This window comes from Malaclemys terrapin, chromosome 4, assembly GCF_027887155.1.
Source record: "Malaclemys terrapin pileata isolate rMalTer1 chromosome 4, rMalTer1.hap1, whole genome shotgun sequence".
Lineage (NCBI taxonomy): Eukaryota > Metazoa > Chordata > Testudines > Emydidae > Malaclemys > Malaclemys terrapin.
In genome coordinates this window covers 122709673-122726874 of record NC_071508.1, presented here as the reverse complement: position 1 = coordinate 122726874, position 17202 = coordinate 122709673, and the positions used below count along the sequence as shown (strand labels likewise).

At 47.5% G+C, this 17202-nt stretch overlaps 1 protein-coding gene across 5 annotated transcripts in view; it reads left to right on the top strand.

Annotated features, from left to right (window-relative positions):
• GPR68 (G protein-coupled receptor 68) overlaps window positions 1-17202 on the top strand; it is a 42416-nt gene that overhangs the window by 21659 nt on the left and 3555 nt on the right. Inside the window, exon 2 of one of the 5 annotated variants that reach the window (XM_054026766.1) lies at window positions 7797-7915. The exons of 2 other annotated variants lie outside the window; for them this stretch is intronic. The gene's annotated coding sequence lies outside the window, so the exon portion shown is untranslated. Of the gene's footprint in view, window positions 1-6169; window positions 7756-7796; window positions 7916-8589; window positions 8674-17202 lie in introns of those variants that run through there. 2 more of the 5 variants (XM_054026768.1, XM_054026769.1) reach the window with 2 other exon arrangements.

Here is a 17202-nt window from a genome sequence, read left to right as displayed (position 1 = left end):
CTCACCAATTAGTCCTGGTGAACACAGATCCAAACCCTTGGATCTTAAAACAATGAAAAATCAATTCGGTTCTTAAAGGAAAAATTTTATTAAAAGAAAAGGTAAAAATCATCTCTGTAAAATCAGGATGGAAAATAACTTTACAGGGTAATCAGATTCAAAGAGCCCAGAGGAACCCCCTCTAGCTCCAGGTTCAAAGTTACAGCAACCAGAGGTAAACCCTCTAGCAAAAGGAACATTTACAAGTTGAGAAAACAAAGATTAAAACTAATATTCCTTGCCTGGATGTTACTTACAAGTTTGAAAATATGAAAGACTTGTGCAGAAAGATTTGGAGAACATGGATTGATGTCCAGTCCCTCTTAGTCCCAAGAGCGAACACACCCAAAAACAAAGAGCACACAAACAAAAGCCTTCCCCCACCCCAAGATTTGAAAGTATCTTGTCCCCTTATTGGTCCTTTGGGTCAGGTGTCAGCTAGGTTACCTGAGCTTTTTAACCCTTTATAGGTAAAAGGATTTTGGTGCCTCTGGCCAGGAGGGATTTTATAGTATTGTATACAGGAGGGTTGTTACCCTTCCCTTTCTAGTTATGACAACATTGGATGGTACTAGGTGATCTGGTACTGAACGATATCAAAGAGGACAGTATGATTGGGTGTTGGATAATAGTGGATTTGATGGAATAGGATGGGCATGTACGTTCTTGTGTGGGTCGGCCTGGGACTGGATCAGATAGGATGGTAATATGTAGTTGTGACAGTTCTCAGGGCACCCACTGCTGCCAACAAGCGGGAGTCTTCCTTGTGGTAGCTGCATGTTGGCTCCCTGACACTGTCAGTCTTTGAGCCATTCAAGCACTTTCCTCTGGGCTATGCCAGGCCTAACATCACCTTGCAGGTTAACAATAGATGCACTCAGTCCCTGAGTCCCTTTCAATCATTCCCCTATGATAGCTATCCCCTGACACTAGCTACTCACAGGTTTCAAAGTGGTAGTCATGTTAGTCTGTATCAGCAAAAACAATGAGGAGTACTTGTGGCACCTTAGAGACTAACAAATTTATTTGTGCATAAGCTTTCGTGGGCTAAAACCCTTAGCCCATGAAAGCTTATGCCCAAATAAATTCATTAGTCTCTAAGGTGCCACAAGTACTCCTCATTGTTTTAGCTACTCCCAGAAATTCCAGATCCTCTGCGCCCAAAGGTTTAGGATTTGAAGGATTTAATTGAGAAAGTTTTTCCCACTTGTTGACATCCTAACAGGAAATCAAGAGAGTGATGAGTGAAGAAGTTTAGCCGATGCAATGAGTAATTATGTGTCTGTGTTCCAGGAAAATTGTACGTAGAATAATTCATCAATTGTTTATACGGGGTTTTAAAAAATATTGCTGGCTTCCTTTTTTACAATAGATTTTTATAAATGAAGCCAAGTAGGGATGACAAAAGTCAAGGAATGTATAAATTACAGAATAATTCAATGGTTCCCTCCCACTGAAACAAATACATGAGTCATTATTATTGTATATAGGAATACATGTAAGAGGGGCCCATTTACAAGTTAATAAAACAGACTAGCATTGAGTGGGTAATGTTCAGATCTGAATTAAGTTTTAGGCTGGGCTCAAGTTTAAGATAAGGAAGCATTTTGGCTTTGTTTTCTGCCCTTTACTTCTCCTTTAGGCTGAATGAAGGTGGTGTCAGATTTTAAAAAAAAAAGTTCATCTTTTTGCTGTAGGTCTTTGGCAAGATCATCCTGCAGAGAAAAGAAAAGCAGACCTGATCTTTCTAATGTAAAAAAAGAAGTGGAGAAAAACTGGAAGGCAGGTGTACCGGAATAGTCACCTGCTCCTGCCCTGAGGGGTTAAAAGCAGCCCAGGAGAGGGCTGTGGCTGGAGCAAGCAGCTCCCAGGCTGATTGGGGAAGCAGGCACAGCTAGGGGCCATGCCCCAAACAGACCTCAGCTAGCCCTTATAAAAGGGCTGTGAGCTAGAGGCTCAAAGAGAGTCTCCTCTAGCTGTGGAGGGAGACGGGCCTGGCTGCTGGGGAGCGTACCAGGGTACCTGAGGTGGAGCAGAGGTGGGGAAAGGCGAGAGGAGCTCCTGCCTGGCAACTCCCCAGGCTGCTGGCCTTGTGCAAGGCCAAATAAGTACTGGGGTTGCAGGGGGCAGCCCAAGGGTAGGCGGAGGCAGCAGGTCCAAACCCCCCTTGCCTGTGATGAGTGGCTTGTAAACTGCAGTCTGCCCCAGTGAACGGGGGCTAGATGGTGACTGGCAGTAGCCTTATACTGAGGTGAGGTGGGGATAGTGGGCAGGGGTTCCCCTGGGTGGGGAGACCCAGAAATTGTGGGGGTACTGCCAGAGGGAAGCTCCCAAAAGAAAAGGGCACCAGGGTCCGGGAGGGGCACCGGGGCCAGCGGCAAGGTGAGACACCGGCCTGCAGAGGGTGCTCCGGAGGCTGGTGAGCTCATTTGCTGAATGACCATCCGGAGGCGCCGCAACAGTGAGTCTCACACCGTTACAGTGGGTATAGCAGAAAGACTTTGAGGAAGACTTAGGACTGAAGAATCCCATGCACTGCTACAGATTAGGGACCGAGTGGCTAGGCAGCAGTTCTGCAGAAAAGGACCTACGGATTACAGTGGATGAGAAGCTGGATATGAGTCAACAGTGTGCCCTTGTTGCCAACAAGGCTAATGGCATTTTGGGCTGTATAAGTAGGAGCATTGCTAGCAGAGCGAGGGATGTGATCATTCCTATCTATTTGGCATTGGTGAGGCCTCATCTGGAGTACTGTGTCCAGTTTTGGGCCCCACACTACAAGAAGGATGTGGAAAAATTGGAAAGAGCCCAGTGGAGGGCAACAAAAATGATTAGGGGGCTGGAGCACATGACTTATGAGGAGAGGCTGAGGGAACTGGGATTGTTTAGTCTGCAGAAGAGAAGAATGGGGGGGAATTTGATAGCTGCTTTCAACTACCTGAAAGGGGGGTCCAAAGAGGATGGATCTAGACTGTTCTCTGTGGTACCAGATGACAGAACAAGGAGTAATGGTCTCAAGTTGCAGTGGGGGAGGTTTAGGTTGGATATTAGGAAAAACGTTTTCACTAGGAGGGTGGTGAAGCACTGGAATGGGTTACCTAGGGAAGTGGTGGAATCTCCTTCCTTAGATGCAGGGCCGGCTTTAGGATTTTTGCTGCCCAAAGCAAAAACAATTTTGGCCGCCCCCCCGGTTCTTTAATTACCCCACCCCCGGCCCCGCCTCAACTCCGCCCCTTCCCCAAATCCCCAGCCCTGCCTCCTCCTCCCAGGCTCTCAAGCCTAGGAGGAAGGGAGGGGGAGAAGCGGCGCCCGCGCCACAGCCACTCGGAGTCTCCCCCCTCCCCCCCCAGGTTTGAGAGCCTGGGAGGGAGGGGGAGACTCCGAGTGGCCACGGTGCGGGCGCCGCTTCTCCCCCTCCCTCCCAGGCTCTCAAATCTGGGAGGGAGCGGGAGCAGCGGCGCACGAAATGGCCGCTCGGGATCTCCCCCTCCCTCCCAGGTTTGAGAGCCTGGGAGGGAGGGGGAGACCCTGAGCCGCCACAGCGCGCGAAACAGCTGATTCGCTTGCCGCTGCTCCCCCTCCCTCCCAGGCTTGAGAGCCTGGGAGGGAGGGCGAGTAGCGGCGCGCGAATCAGCTGTTTCGCGCGCCATGGCAGCAGTAGCGGAGGTGAGCTAGGGCGGCCGGGGCACATTTTTAGGGGCGGCATTCTGGCGCCGGCCATGCCGCCCCTAAAAATGTGCTGCCCCAAGCACCAGCTTGTTTTGCTGGTGCCTAGAGCCGGCCCTGCTTAGATGTGTTTAAGGTCAGGGTTGACAAAGCCCTGGCTGGGATGATTTAGTTGGGAATTGGTCCTGCTTTGAGCAGGGGGTTGGACTAGATGACCTCCTGAGGTCCCTTCCAAACCTGATATTCTATGATTCTATGAAGACTTTATGCATAAAAAAGAAACAGAAGGCAGAAACAAAATGCTTTGTAGCCACTCTTACATGGGCCTAGATAAAAACATTCTTTTTGTTTTCTTCCTGCTGCAGCAGCAGTTATAGGTTTTAAGCTTGTAGGGGCAAGAACTTCATACCTGACAGTATAATATCTAATATACTGTTGGTTATGTATTGAAATACTTAACAAAAATGCTTTGCACATCAGTGTTAAAGTAGAGCCAGTTCCTTGTTCTTTAGCAGTTTATCAGGTGCTTCACATGCAACTCTTTTAAAATTGCAAAAGCCCTTGTGCTATACTCTACCTTAATCCCAGAGACTGGGGAGTGTGGGCACCCCACTTTATAGTACTGTACCTACAGTATTATGTGTTGTAGTGCATGACTGCATAAAATTCAGACATATGCTAATGTTGACCCATATTCCTAGGGTTGGGTAGAAGTATGGAGCTAGCCTGGAGCAGCAAAAGCGTGTAAACAATACTGAAACATTTAACTATGAAGTAGTTAGACCATTTTTTCCTTTTTGCTGAACCTAACAGTGCCACTGTGGTGTCTGTGAGAGGTACGTCTTCATATCATTCGCCAATTTTTTCATTACCTGACACCCATACCTTGGAGGCTTGTGGGGGCACAACACAGGGTACTAGTTGTTTACCAGAGAAATGAGTCTTTCTGGGTGAGTATGAGTGTTTTGCAAGGAAGCGTGATCTCATGAGGCTCGTTCAGTGGAAATGAACTTGGTTAATGGGTTCATAGACCTCGATGTCCTGTCCATGTTCTCTGGATGGACTTCTGGAGAGTCTCTTGATCAGGCTGCTTCACCATGCAGCTGGGTCACTTACCTTCTCTACACACTTCAGGACCCTATTTCTGGGATGGCTGCAGAGGAGCAACCAGCCCTCTCCTCCAGTACTTTTTGCTCAAGTGATTAGCCCTGACTGCAATATGCCATTGCAATAAAAGTGTCTGAACATCTCCAAAAGCTCTGAAGACTCCTCCCATCCCTGATTTAAATGTAACGTGTGGGCTTGGTTTGCTGAACTGTAGTGCTGTGTCAGGCCAGGTGTGTCAGCTATGCGAGGCAAGGTAATCACAGTATCATAATGCATATGCACAGGGCTGAATTAAGGTTGCACAGGCAACATTAATCCTGCCATTTCTTAACTTTTGAGTGCTCAACTTTGGAACATTAATGTTCTTTTAAAGTAGTTTGTGTGTAAGTCACCAAGTTTTTATAAAAACAAACGGGAAAAAACAGAAATTGCATCATGTGGATGTCAATATGGTGCCACATGGGTCATCAGCAGGATTGGAACCTTTAGATCCATTGCCCAGACCTCTGCCACTTTACCTAATGAAGTAACTGATAGAAATAATATGTTGTCATCCTCAGTGTGGATCAGCACTACAAGGGCATGAGATACACTACCTTACCAGTTGCTCTCACAGATGTTTGCTGACAAAGAAGCAATGTTGTGAATCAGGAAACTTGGATTCCATTCCAACTTCTGGAGAGGAGTGTGTTCTAGTGGTCCTAATCCCCTTCTCTTCCATCCCCTGCCCCCAGCTTCCATTCCCAGGCTCCTCTGGTGCCCCATTCTAGTCTCTCCCCTCCCCCCCCACTAGGCTACTCATCCAATCTGTTCCCCAGTCACCATAAGCCAAAACTAATATCTGGGATACAATCCCCCAAAATTTAGGCCATTGCTGGAGATGGGATACTGAATGGAGAGAGCTGGTGCTTTGAGATTGTACTGAGAATACTCTCTCAGGTGCTTGCTTCTTGTTCATATGCTTAGGGACTAACTGATGACCATATATGGGGCTGGGAAGGAATTTCCTCCCAGGTCAGATTGGCAGGGACCATGAGGGATTTTGCTTTTCTCCGCTGCATGGGATGTGGGTTGCTTGCCAGGATCATCTGGGTATATCTCATTTAATCAGTTCCCTGTGACCGCAGGGACTGCTGGCACTTGTGTGCCTCATTCCGTCCTATTCTCTGCCTGTGGTCCACAGTAGCATAGTCTTCTGAGAGTTGTAATACTTTGGTCTAATTTCAGTTGCTGGATGTAGTGTGCAGGTATTGGGTGGTGGTGGTGTTGATATGTGCAGGAGGTCAGACTAGATGATCTTGTTATGCTTAAACAAAGCACACGAGATCTTTTATCGGGGAGAAGGCAACATGCCGCATTTATTGAGAATACAGCAGTTAGCATATGCTTTTCACACTCACTCACTCACTCACTCACTCACTCCCACCAGTCTATGTTTATAGTTACCAGTCCAGAATCTGGATCAATCTAGTGGCCAGCCAGATTGGTCGCAGAGGGGAGCTGGGCTCTGTCAGTTGTGATCCGATGCTCCTGGAGTACTGACAAGACAAACCCAAAGTCCCATGGTAAAGCACCCTGTTCTTACAGTCTTTTTTCCTCTGTTGAAGTCTATGGATTTTGCTGTGTCACTTTATGACCGGTTACTCCTTAACTGGTGTTATCTTTTGATGTAAACATTCCAAAACACCTCCGAGAGGATCATCCTGTCCCGGATTTGAATTAATCAATTGTCTTTAGGGGTGCCAGCCTCCACCTCATGGTCATCAATCTGCCCTTCCTCACTTATGGATGCACGTTGATGGTTCTCTGGTGTCAATAAGTCTCAATATGTGTCTTCGCTCCTCCTTTCTTGACTATCTGGTTAACAGTGGCCTTCACACCTTATCTTTTCCTGATGCATGCATTCCTCATTCACACAAACAGTCTTTTACAGAGACCTTTGAGAATACAAACAGCAGTATTTCATATCGAGCAAAAAGACATTGTAAATTAAACCTTGCTAAGTTTTATAACCAAAACAATTCCCATTGAGGCCCAGGCCTTTAATGTTCCTTTAATCAACTTAACATCGACACAATACAGAATCCTGTCTCTTAAGAACTAAACCTTAAAACAAAGAACTAAAAAAGGGCCCAATTTGTAATGCATATGGGAAACAGAATCCCATAGTTCCAGAGGGTCATTCCTTTCTGCTATTCAAAAAGGGTGGCTGGCAGGATGAAATCAAATCATACATTAATTCTCATAGTACAATTATAAAATCCTGCTCCTACAATCTAATGGTCCCTTTTCACCTTAAACTTGGAAGTGAACTTCATGTCTGACTTTTATCAAAACAATGGGCTGAACCAAAGTCCCAAATATAAACAACCTCAAGCTTTGGGGAAGTTTTGATCTAAAACGTGCACCTTGGCCCATCTCCTGCAATAAAAGACAATGATTCAAGTCTGTCTTTGGTGTGTGACGGGTAGGGGTAAAGGCAGTTAGAGATCAAGAGATCCAGTGCCACAGAGTCAACCCATTGTGTGCACAAAGGCACATCCTACTACCGAAACTGTTCATGGAAATCAGTCTTGTGTGTGAGAAGGGCTGAGTGCAAACTTTATACGTGCCTAAGGAAGGCTCTTTGGAATAGGCCCTCTGGCCCCGCGACTGAAGGTGTGGGCGAGAGTGTAGAGGGATTTCCTGTAATGCGTCATTCAAATCAAAGGACCCACCCTAGCTACAGATTATTATTCAGTTTGAGTTTGCGAAGGCTTTTATGTTGTTTCCTATACCATCGCCAGCAGACAGTACTTGGCGCAGACATGGTGTTGCATAGTTTTGTATGTTTTTTTTTTTTTTTAAAGTTTAACTGCTTTGGGAAGGCACTACGTTTTTGGCTACGTTTTTGTTTAGGATATGGAGAGACTGGAGAGGAAAGAACCTCTTGCAGGTGTGAGAGTGAGTAGTGAATGTTTGTCTTTGTGTTGTGTTTAAACCAGGAACTGGAGGAGTGATTGGGGCATCTTCAGATGTTGAGGAGAGTCTACTTCTGTCTTTCCCACCTTTGGAGAATTGGGCTCTGAGATGAGTCTATTAAAAGGAGACATAGTGCAATAGGGTGAGTAGAGATGGGAGAGGAAACCATTAGATGACCAGTGCGATAAGTAATTTGCCTGGATTGCGGTCACAGAGTAGCAGGGAGATGCTGCCAGTGTTACAGATCATAGCTCTGAAAAATGACGCAGCTGCTGCTATTTTGTTTTTTAAAGCTATCTTAAGTAAAATGTGCTTGTCTGTTACCATCCCTAATTGGTGTTGGTAGTAGACCAGTGACTATCTTCTGGTTAGACATTAGGTTTAGTTGCACCACAAGCAGTTTTTACAGAGCAACTTATTCATTTCTCTCTCTTTTTTTTAATTTCTTCTGCTGTCTGGGTTGGCTCAGACTCTCTTTGCCTTAACCTCTTATTGTTGTTCCCTTCAATTCCTGCTTTTCTGGTACATTTTACAAGGGAGTTATTTGTCAGTTTCATAACACCACAGTACTCTTTTTAAAAAGTTCTTCTCCACCTTCTTCTCTGAAAGCATCCAGATTAGTGAGCCAAAAACAAAAAAAGAGCTGTTATGACAGGCAGTTATTTTAGCATTATTTATTTTGAAAAAATGCATATTGTACTCTGGGCCAGATCCTGGGCTATGCATTGTGCATTTGAAGGATAGAGGGGAAATGGTGGATTTAAACAACCTTTATATCGCCTCGATCCTTGAGCCATCAGCACTGGCCTTGGGGCTGCTCTACTTTATGTTGGCTGCCAAACACTGATAAATTAATTGCTGGAAACCAGTCTGTTTCATCCGTGTGTTAGTATAGTTAAGGTAGGTATTGAACTTACAAGTATTTCATAAAGTCTGAACACATTGTTATCAGTTGCCGCATGCATTAATCTTATAATATCTTTATCACATGCTATATGGTAATATTTAAGTTTTTGCTTTATAACTTGCATGGTATCAAGTATCAGGGGGTAGCCGTGTTAGTCTGTATCTACAAAAACAACAAGGAGTCTGGTGGCACCTTAAAGACTAACAGATTTATTTGGGCATAAGCTTTTGTGGGTAAAAACCACACTTCTTCGGATGCATAGAGTGAAAGTTACAGATGCAGGCATTATATACTGACACATGGAGAGCAGGGAGTTACTTCGCAAGTGGAGAACCAGTGTTGACAGGGCCAATGCAATCAGGGTGGATGTAGTCCACTCCCAATAATAGATGAGGAGGTGTCAATTCCAGGAAAGGAAAAGCTGCTTCTGTAATGAACCAGCCATTCCCAGTCCCTATTCAAGCCCAGATTAATGGTGTTAAATTTGCAAATGAATTTTAGTTCTGCTATAGCTGTGAAGAAAATTTTTTCATCTTTTATTGTTTAGATTCACAGGCTCACTGCTACCTCACACAAGTAGACCAGTGCATAGCAAGAAGCTGGACTTCCCCATATTTGAACCATGTGTTAAGTGATAAAGAGATCAAAACATTAAAAGGAGCTCAAGTATATAGTTTAGCTGTAACAGGGCAAAGAGTTTTATAGAAGCCAATTTCCTCTCCTTCCCCACTCAGATAACACACTCCAGCACATCTGGGAGGCAGTGCACTTCGTACAGTAGCAGGAAACCTTGTTGCCACCATATGCAAGTTTAAATTGAATTAGAACAATATTGTTTCAAGTAGGGTTACCATACGTCCGGATTTTCCCGGACATGTCCGGCTTTTTGGGCTCCAAATCCCCGTCCGGGGGGAAATCCCAAAAAGCCGGACATGTCCGTGAAAATCGGGACATGCGGGCGGCGGTGCTGGGCTGGGGGCGCCGAGCGCCGGGGGTGCCGGGGGCCGAGCGCCGGGGGTGCCAGGGACCGGGGGCACTGAGCACTGGCGGGGCCGGGGACCAGGGGGGCCGGCGGGCGCCGGGGGCCGGCGGGCGCTGAGCGCCGGCGGTGCTGGGGACCGGGGGCGCCGAGCGCTGGGGGCCGAGCGCCGGGGGCTGGTGGGGCCAAGCGCCGGTGGTGCCGGGGACCGGGGGCGCCGAGCGCCGGGGGCTGGCGGGGCTGAGCGCCGGGGGTGCCGGGGACCGGGGGCACTGAGCGCTGGGGGCCGGCGGGGCCGAGCGCTGGCGGGGCCAGGGACCAGGGGGGCCAGGGGCCGGCGGGGCCGAGCACCGGCGGAGCCAGGGGGGTGCTGAGCGGGCCGGGGGGCCGGCGGGGCTGGGGGTGCTGAGTGGGCCAGGGGGTGCTCGGCCGGGGGTCCGGGCCATGCTGAGCGGGCCAGGGGGTGCTCGGCCGGGGGCCGGGGGCTGGTCCAGGGGGTGCTGAGCGGGCCGGCGGGGCTGGGGGGTGCTGAGCGGGCCACGGGTGTTCGGCTGGGGGCCGGGCCCGGGGCCGGCACCCCAGGGCCCGAGCCGACCCAGGCTGGAAACGTCGGGGGGGCCAGCCTGGGCCGCGCCTCCTCCCCCCCCCCCACCTTACCTGCTTCAGGCTTCCCGCGAATCAAATGTTCGTGGGAAGCAGGGGAGGGGGCGGAGTTGGGGCGGGGACTTTGGGGAAGGGGCGGAGTTGGGGCGTGGGCAGGGCTAGGGGTGGGGCCGGGGCCCGGTGGAGTGTCCTCCTTTTGGAGGCTCAAAATATGGTAACCCTAGTTTCAAGAAAACTTTTGCTGTGGCCTTCACACTGCCCCCATTTTGAATTCTGGCAAAGGATTCCAGAAAACAAACCCAACTAACTTGGGGATTTCTCATACTTATGGGATTTGGTTTTCATACGGAGTAGTACTGATATTATAATAATAATATTTTGAGTTCCTTGGAGGAAAAGTACCATTTGCAAAGCACTTTACAAATACAGATTGCATCTGATTTTTGTCTCAGTGCAATCTGCATTCACTGTAGAGTTATAAACTGGATAACAATTAAAGACTTTGGTAGTACATTTCCACACTTTTTATTCTATGGGAGAAGATTTATGGCCATAATGAAGAGCAAACTTCAGATCAAACCATTGATACTTGTGATTTGTTCCCTTCAAAGAGCCTTTTTTCTGCCACATTTGATTAATGCATAAAATAATTATGACACTGTCTACAGTGGAGGTGCACAGTTTTGTATGAGAACGCCAAGCAGGAGACTAAACTCTCTGCACTTCGCTGGATACTGCTTGTCTAATACAAAACTAGCTTCAGTCAATGAAATTAGTGGTATGAGAAAGGTAAGCAGGATTCGGCCCAGTGTCTCATGTTTCTGATTACTGTGTGGAATAGCGTGAAAGTGTTCCAGCCTGCTCACGGGGAGATCCAGGGTCCTCCTTCACCTCTGAGGTGAGTCAAACCTTGTTGAATCTGTTACATGTTACCCAAAGTTGCAGTCTTCAATTATCATCATTTAAATGAAAGTTGCATGAAAGATTATTTTACTTCCTGACAGGTATGCTTTAAAACATAAAATCAGCGAGATAACTGCTTAAAAGTGAAAACCCAAGATTAGGCAAATAATTCAGGGATGTGCTGTCCTAATGGTCAAATGGTATTATTGTGATTAGGGAAAATGGGATTGAGGTTTCTAACCACCCATGTGAAATATGCACAAGAAGCCATGTTTCCTATACTGAGCGTCACAGCCTCACACCCACTGCAGTGCATCCTAGTGATTCTCAGAGAAAGACTTGCTCCTGAACAGTCCTCCTGCACCACAGGACCACGATTTTGCACCCCAATGTTGTTTAGGGGAAAGGTGTAAAAACAGCATCCCAAAATGTGTGTTCTTGCTCATGCTGCCTTCCTGGTATGCAGGTCATCCAAACAAGCACACAGACCAATTAGTTAGAATTTAAGGCCCAGTCTTGCAATCTTTAGGCACATAACTAAACCTTACTCAAGTAATTAGTTCCGTTGGTTTTGGTCTTGTCTCACTGGGAAGGCTCTATAATGACTGGATGCCTTTATTAAGCACTCAAGATGCCCATCCCTTCACACAGGATGTAAGGGCTCATATCAAACATATTTGAGATCCCTAAGAAAACCTCAAGCAGGCCTGATATTCCTGATGGGAAGGGGAGGGAAGCCAAAAAAAAACCACAAGCACAATCTTTCAAAGACATGTTTATGCTTAACTTCGCTGTGACTTCAGTGGGACTACTCCACAGTGAGTAAAGTGAAACATGCATAAATCTTTGCAGGACTAGGTCAATGTTTTTAGTCTGGGGGGAAAACCACTTCCAACCATCTTCATCACATATAGAAGTAACATTTTTTAAACTTCTTTGTAGGTCCTCGTTAAAGGACCGTAGCCCATTATCTCCTTGAAAAAGACTACAATTATTTTATAAAAAGCATTAAAAAAATTCTACAGTAACATTCTCAAACACTTCAGCACACAATACAACTACTGCAGTGTTTGGGGCAATTGCTGTAGAAAAGGGTAGTTTTGTTTTGTTGCATTACATTGGGAAGGTTCCTACAACCTGACACTGCACAGAGATGAAAGGAAACAAACAAAAATACAACTAGGTTGAAATCAAACAGGGAGAGGAAACCTGCAGAAGCTTAAAGATCATTTCTACTCTCCCTTGGAATGCTGGCATTTTTTGAACTGCCTAATATTAATTTGAGCTTTAGGAAATATACACCATATAAAAAGGTTGAAGAAGTGAGGTTCTTACCCACGAAAGCTTATGCTCCCAATACTTCTGTTAGTCTCAAAGGTGCCACAGGACCCTCTGTTGCTTTTTCCATATAAAAAGGGTTATCTTCACACAGGTAAGCAGGCCTGCATCCCTTAACATCTACACTGAAGCCTTTACTTTTACTATGAACACAACTGTGAACAATCATGTTAGATAACCAAATGCTGACCATGATTTAGTGGTTGGTGGAGATCAGGATTTAATCAGTTAGCTGCCTGATGCTGAGCACAATTTATTGTGGTCTGTATTGACTGCTAAACTGTAGTCAGCTCTTCACAACCATGTTCAAACACTGTAAAATTGTGTAGTGTAGACAAGGCTTGTATTGCTAGAGCTCTGGATTATAAAAGGGTTCCTTAGCTGAACATATTTATACCCATGTACAGTGGAGATGTACAAAGTGAAACTTGCAGCAGACTGGGGTTTTTTTGAGGCTCCATTGTAATTAAGCAGATCTGCAATGGAATATCTTGCAGGGCAGAGACAATGGATATGTTATTAGAGATTTTTACAGGATTCTGAAAATCTTTCCCGGCAAGATTCTTTCAATAGAGAAAAGCAGCTTTGCAACTGTGTCTGTGCAGGAGAGACTGCTTGAAAAGTGCAATTTCCTTGCAGAAATTGCTGAGTCAGTACATTTTGTTCAGGAAATTAAATTGCCATAGCTGCAATGCCCTATAAGAAAGGCCTGGTCTACACTACGACTTTAATTTGGATTTAGCAGCCTTAATTCGAATTAACCCTGCACCCGTCCACACAACGACGCCATTTAATTCGAAATAAAGGGCTCTTTAAATCGATTTCTGTACTCCACCCCAACGAGCGGAGTAGCGCCAAAATCGATTTTAGCATTTCGAATTAGAGTTAGTGTGGCCGCAATTCGATGGTATTGGCCTCCGGGAGCTATCCCACAGTGCACCATTGTGACCGCTCTGGACAGCAATCTGAACTCGGATGCACTGGCCAGGTAGACAGGAAAAACCCCGGGAATATTTGAATTTCATTTCCTGTTTGCCCAGCGTGGAGAGCACAGGTGACCACAGATAGCTCATCAGCACAGGTAACCATGCAGTCCGATAATCGGAAAAGAGCACCAGCATGGACCGTACGGGAGGTACTGGATCTGATCGCTATATGGGGAGAGGATTCAGTGCTAGCAGAACTTCGTTCTAAAAGACGAAATGCCAAAACTTTTAAAAAAATCTCCAAGGGTATGATGGAGAGAGGTCACAATAGGGACTCAGATCAGTGCCGCGTGAAAGTCAAGGAGCTCAGACAAGCCTATCAAAAAACAAAGGAGGCAAACGGTCGCTCTGGGTCAGAGCCGCGGACATGCCGCTTCTACGCCAAGCTGCATGCAATTCTAGGGGGGGCTGCCACCACTACCCCACCTGTGACCGTGGATTCCGGGTCGGAGATAGTCTCATCAGCTACACCTGAGGATTCTGCGGATGGGGAAGAGGAGGAGGAGAAGGAGGAGGAGGATGAGCTTGCAGAGAGCACCCAGCACTCCATTCTCCCCAACAGCCAGGATCTTTTTCTCAGCCTGACTGAAGTACCCTCCCAACCCTCCCAAGACCATGACCCCATGGAAGGGACCTCAGGTGAGTTTACCTTTTAAAATATAAAACTTGTTTTAAAAGCAAGCGTTTTTTAATGATTACTTTGCCCTGAGGACTTGGGATGCATTCGTGGCCAGTTCAGCTACTGGAAAAGTCTGTTAACGTGTCTGGGGATGGAGCGGAAATCCTCCAGGGACATCTCCATGAAGCTCTCCTGGAGGTACCCCAAAAGCCTTGCCACCAGGTTTCTGGGCAGTGCAGCCTTATTCCGTCCTCCATGGTAGGACACTTGACCACGCCATGCTTGCAGCAAGTAATCTGGTATCATTGCCTGACAAAGCCTGGCAGCATATGGTCCCGGTGTTTGCTGGCATTCAAGCAACATCCGTTCTTTATCTTGCTGTGTAATCCTCAGGAGAGTGATATCACTCATGGTAACCTGGTTGAAATACGGGAACTTAATTAAGGGGACAGAGGTGGCCGTTCCTATTGGGCTGTTTGCCTGTGGCTGAAAAGAAATCCTTCCCTGCAGTTAGCCAAGCGCAGGGGGGGAAATTGGCCCTGAGCTTTTCGCGTTTGGCTAGCAGGGATCTTCCCTGTTACCAGCCATGCGGTGGGGGGAGGGGTACAGCGATCATCCCAGAGAATTCATGGCAGGGGGGGACGGGGACGGGGGGGTTAGTTTGGTTCCTGCAGGGATCTTCCCTGATACCAGCCACGCGGTGGGGGGAGGGATAAAGCGATCATCCAGAGAATTGGATGGGGGGGGGGTTAGTTTGTTTTCTGCTGCTGCTGAATGTTAACAGGAAAACCGCAGCACTCAACGGGCTTTGCTTGGTATGTGGGAAAGGAGGGCGCAGAAGCCGAAAGACAATGCCTTATCATGGCCGCATGCAAGCCGAATTCTGTTGCCTGGACCTGTGATCTCTAGCAGCAAAGCCACAGGCACTCAGTATTAAGAGGCAAAATGCGACCTTGCACAGAAATCACATGTGCTATGTAATGTGAACAGTGTTCGTCACCATGAAAGAGTATAAGCATTGGTCTGCAAAATGTATCTTTTTAAAAAATTCTCTCTTTTTTCCCCTCCCTACAGCATCTGCAAATTCTTCAAGCCTCCCTCCTCCGTCCCGAAGGCTATCACAGATAAGGTGTCGGAAAAAGAAGACGCGAGACAAGATGTTTGCAGAAATCATGGAATCCACCCGCAGTGACAGAGCTCATCTGAATGAGTGGAAGGACACGGTTTCAAAGTATAGGAAAGAAGCCAGTGAACGTGAGGACAGGAGGCACCAACGTGAGGACAGGAGAGACGCTCGAGATGAGAGGTGGCGGCAGGAAGATCAGAGGAGGCAGGATGCAATGCTGGGGCTGCTGCGTGAGCAAATAGACATGCTCCGGCATCTGGTGGAGCTTCAGGAACGGCTGCAGGAAAACAGAATGCCGCTACAGCCCCTGTATAACCCTCCTCCCCCCTCCCCATGTTCCTCCTCACCCAGACGTGTAAGAACGCGGGGGGGGGGGCTCCGTACACCTTCCCATTCCACCCCAGTGGACAGCCCAAGCAAAAGGCTGTCATTTTTTTAACCTTTTTTAGTGGCCTTTTCCTTCCCACCGATCCTCCTCCCAAGCCCCACCCGGGTTCCCTCCCTCTTTTTATAATCTATTAATAAAGAATAAATGATTTTTAAACGATAGTGACTTTATTTGGTTTGAAAGCAAGCTGGGGAAAGGGGGAGGGTGGGTTCCTTACAGAGAATGAGTCAATAAAGGGGGCGGGTTTTCATGAAGGAGAAACAAACAGATATTTCACACTGTAGCCTGGCCAGTCATGAAACTGGTTTTCAAAGCTTCTCTGATGCACAGCGCTTCCTGATGTGCTCTTCTAATCACCCTGGTGTCTGGCTGCGAGTAATCAGCAGCTAGGCGATTTGCCTCAGCCTCCCACCCCACCATAAAGGTCTCCCCCTTACTTTCACAGAGATTGTGGAGCACGCAGCAAGCAGAAATAACAATGGGGAGATTGGTTTGGCTGAGGTCTGAGCGAGTCAATAACGATCGCCAGCGACCTTTTAAACGGCCAAATGCACATTCTACCACCATTCTGCACTTGCTCAGCTTGTAGTTGAACAGCTCCTGACTCCTGTCCAGGCTGCCTGTGTATGGCTTCATGAGCCATGGCATTAAGGGGTAGGCTGGCTCCCCAAGAATAACTATTGGCATTTCAACATCCCCAACGGTTATTTTCTGGTCCGGAAAGTAAGTCCCTTGCTGCAGCCCTTTAAACAGAGTAGTGTTCCTGAAGACGCGAGCGTCATGAACCCTTCCCGGCCAGCCCACGTTGATGTTGGTGAAACGTCCCTTGTGATCCACAAGTGCTTGCAGCACCATTGAAAAGTAGCCCTTGCGGTTTATGTACTGGGTACCCTGGTGCTCCGGTGCCAAGATAGGGATATGGGTTCCATCTATCGCCCCACCACAGTTAGGGAATCCCATTGCAGCAAAGCCATCCACTATGACCTGCACATTTCCCAGAGTCACTACCTTTCATAGCAGCACCTGAGTGATTGCTTTGGCTACTTGCATCACAGCAGCCCCCACAGTAGATTTGCCCACTCCAAATTGATTCCCGACTGACCGGTAGCTGTCTGGCGTTGCAAGCTTCCACAGGGCTATCGCCACGCGCTTCTCAACTGTGAGGGCTGCTCTCATCTTGGTATTCTGGCGTTTCAGGGCAGGGGACAGCAAGTCACAAAGTTCCATGAAAGTGCCCTTACGCATGCGAAAGTTCCGCAGCCACTGGGAATCATCCCATACCTGCACCACTATGCGGTCCCACCAGTCTGTGCTTGTTTCCCTTGCCCAGAATCGGTGTTCCATGGATAGAACCTGCCCCATTAACAACATGATCTCCAAAGCACCGGGGCCCGCGGTTTGACAGAATTCTGTGTCCGTGTCCATGTCCTCATCACGCTTGTTGCTGCGCTGCCGCCGCCACTGCCTCCTCGCCTCGTTTTTCTGGTTCTGGCTCAGCATAAACTCCACGAGAACGCGCGAGGTGTTTACAATGTTCATGACTGCTGTCTTGAGCTGAGCGGGCTCCATGCTTGCCATGG